General features: G+C 37.3%; 1 long non-coding RNA gene across 1 annotated transcript; it reads right to left on the bottom strand.

Moving 5' to 3' along the window:
* Positions 1-795: 795 nt before the first annotated feature.
* Positions 796-3,332, bottom strand: LOC131269820 (uncharacterized). The gene is made up of 3 exons (XR_009179019.1): positions 3,218-3,332; positions 1,552-1,613; positions 796-1,006 (listed from the first exon to the last, which is right to left on the bottom strand). It is a non-coding gene; the product is annotated as an uncharacterized LOC131269820 (long non-coding RNA).
* Between the last annotated feature and the right edge of the window lie 414 nt (positions 3,333-3,746).

Raw genomic sequence — 3,746 nt, 5'->3', positions numbered from 1 at the left:
TTTTGCGGCCACATTTTGTATGTAAGGGAGATGTCACGGAGACCGAGCACCTTTTGCGGCAACATATTTTATGTAAGGAACATGGCACGGAGAGGCACTTCTGTTCGTTAAGCTACAAAAAACAAAAAGAGGAACAAATTCGCGCCAAAACGAATGCAGCTCGTGAAGCAAAGAAAGTCTCTGTAGGTCAAAGTTTCAAAAGCTAAGTCCGCTGCAAAAAATGCTAAATTGACTATTTGATTGCTGTTGAAATGTATTTCTATCATTTCAAGCTGATCATTGAATATTGTTGAATAAAGCAGTTGAATGTAATGAAATACATCCATTTTGTTTTAAGTGCGCCAAGTAAGGCACATTACAAAAACCAGGCGCCAAAATAGAAACATGATGTGCCACACAAAGAGTTTGTGTAATTTGAAGAAATAGTAATCTTCGTGATTTTTCATTTATTTTAGTAAAATTCTATGATAGTAAGGCTATCACTGTGCAAAACACAGAATCATTTGCCCGAACATTGTTTTTGTTATTCAACTTTGTATACACAATTTCCTCAACAGCACCAAATATGGTCCATCAACGGTATAAGATAATTAAATATGCTCCAGAATGAAATTACGAAGAATACATATCATGGAAGACTTTTGTGCAAGACTATAAATGGGAACTAATGATGAAGACTTTTCTATAACTAATAAATATAATACAGTTTAACATAAACCGACAAAGAAAAGTGAATTTTTAATTATTATAAAATAAAAGGATGGCAAAGTTCCACTACTCATTTTTTAGCGTCATTTCTCTTGTCATCATCTCATCAACAGGAATAGTTATAAGCTCAAAAAGGTTCAATAAAATACTTATCTGATCTCTGACTGGAAGAACTAACTCTTATTGAGCCCCCACGTTCGCTGAATTCTCTTCATTGAACTTAATTGCACAGAAAAGAAAGATTATGCACTAACGATTGATTAAATCTGCATCCAATTTCAAACACCGTAATTTGAATCTGAAAAATAAAACGACGTTTACATCCATTAATTTACTGTATTAAAAATAAAGAAAATAACAGGTATACTACTTTCGCCTATAAGTTCAGACAAACGACACATTAATCAACATCCATTGAAAATATAAACTAATGAGAATTATTGAATGGAGGGGCCCATGACGCATGGGAGGCGCGAGGAAAGCCTAATAGAGCTTGACCGATTCACCCATCAACAATCGAATACAATTTCTATTCATTTAAAACATTAAAAAAGAAAATCAAAATGGTAAAAATGCTATACATTGGATAGACGAACCGAAGAAACCATTCATAAAAATCCTGAGCAACTCAGCAGACTTATGGAACCATATGGACACAAATTCTTTTTTTTTACTATTTTTAACAGATCAACCAAACATAATGTTTTTTTACAATACAATTTAAATTAAGTTGAACAATGAGAGTTTCGATAATCAAAGGGTTGAAACGATGTTCGTAAGATAAGGACTTTTTTCAATAATAAATTTAAATTCTAAGAAATTCTTAAAATTCATAATACTCACCATACTTAACACAATCGATTTCATCACTGGCAATCAGAGGAACAACCGTATCGGAAACAATTCTGAAATAGGATCACGCATTTATATCAACATTAGTTATCATAGTATTCAAAGGATCAAAACAAAAACTACTCACGATTAGTCAGTCTTATTTGTATTATTAAAACTACACGCAAATATGCTGTAACGAATGATTGTATACATACTCTAATTAACACGTTAAGTGCTACGCGTAATTTGCACTCCTTACCGTTCTGCCGGCGATTCGTAGCAAACCATCGACGGCGAGCGAGGCAGTACATTCATGTTCAATCATGTCTCGACGAAACAAAACAAGGCAAAACAGGGAAATGAAAATACGGTCAGACTCTCAAACAAATGATTCTAATAATGCGGGACCTAAGGTATGCTATTGAAAAACTTACTACGCTGTCGGTCCCGAAGCGCCTGTGTCAATACCCATCCGGCTCTGTTGGTCCGAGCGAGCCGACGCCGGCATACGGGTGTAGCATGCCTATGCTATACGGCTTAAAATCCACCACCACTGAAGTACCGTGTTTTGCTGAGCGTGGAAAGCACAATGAACTCTCCATTCCATAATCAAATGTTATGAACTAAGTATCGAAAACAACTAGATCAGGTGACACCGCCAGAAAACAAACAAAACACATTTCGATAAACCCTCAACTCAGAAACAACAACTAAATACCCCAAACTGCAATCTAGGCAAATTGATAGATCGACGCACCCAGCGATACAGCGCAAGCAAGTTGCGACACGATGGTGCGCGAGCATTGCACCTAAGTAATATGACCCACGGCAAGCCGGTGCATGAAAAACAGGGAACCAACAGGTTCGGGCATTTGAGCCAAGTAAGCATGACCCACGGCGGGCCGGATGTTATGAAACAGACAGGGAACGATGCGCGCAAAAACGTTTGCGCGATCGACGTCAATAACCTAACCATGATTAAAAACACCAAAATTATCAAACCAGCATTTATAGAACCGATAAACAACTTTTGTAAAGTAGGTCAGCCTCATTACCAACACTTATTAAACCACCTGTAAACTAGCCTTAAGAAACAGTATAAATAAATCGATGCCGAATAGACAAAGGGACTATTCGGTGGACACTGATCGGACGTGGTCGTAATGCCCGTCGCGCATCCAGTAAGTTAAAAACTTCTGAGTTTTCATCTAAGTTCAAGTTGTACACGATGACAAACCCTCCGCTTTGATAAGTCCGAGACCGCGAGTGGTTTCACGCAGTATGCGTTGATACAAGGTGACCACGAGTTATGGATACCGTATATCCACCACACGGGAAAGAACGCTGTCGGCCCCACGGGACCGACGTAGTGCTTAACGTGTTAAAGAAACGCAAGACGGATCATTCTCAAAAACATTATAAAACGCATTCTAACCGGACACCTCAAATTGTTTTTGCTCATTCAATACATATATGCGTGAAAAGATTAATGATTTCACATTTGACACTGTTCAATAATTTTTACACAATCGAACAATCTGATTTTCATAATCTGTGATCGTGAGATTATCTTGAGAAACATTCATTTAGCTGAAACTTATAGAGATTTTGAACATTTCGGCCATTAGTCTCTCAATTTCAAGATTAACGACGGTAAAACTGCATTGTTACTTACCACACTTTACACAACTGTTCTCGATTTTTCTCGTTCCTTGCATGACGTAACCAAATTTCGTAGAATATTGTTCAAAGGGGAAGCACTTCCCACACGCAATCAAATTGATGCTGCACTAGAATCAAAAGGAAAAATATAGATTTCATGAATGGCTGACTAATCTATAGAAAAAAACTTTTTCTGATATCATTCGTTGTAACTACTACAAGTCTAATAATTAAATTTTAGTCAAGATGCACTGCCTGACTTACGGTGTGATGTTGCCTGTTCCGCAATGACATGCCATTGTCCGCCCCATTTACGACAAGGAAAATTTTACTATGCTTTTAATAACGATGCAAAAAACGCTTCATAGTGAGCGATGAAACACCAAACTGTTAAAATGTTCACATTGAATTTCACTACCGATTTTGCGGCAACGAACCGAGAAATCGGGAAATATACACTTAAGTAGGAAGTATAGAAAGCTTTTTTCTCAACCGGAATCCAACCAACTAGTGTTGGCAGAATCCAGATTCGGAAGATCCGA

Source organism: Anopheles coustani (genome assembly GCF_943734705.1).
Source record: "Anopheles coustani chromosome X unlocalized genomic scaffold, idAnoCousDA_361_x.2 X_unloc_1, whole genome shotgun sequence".
Taxonomy (NCBI): Eukaryota; Metazoa; Arthropoda; class Insecta; order Diptera; family Culicidae; genus Anopheles; species Anopheles coustani.
This window is presented reverse-complemented; position numbering and strand designations above follow the sequence as displayed.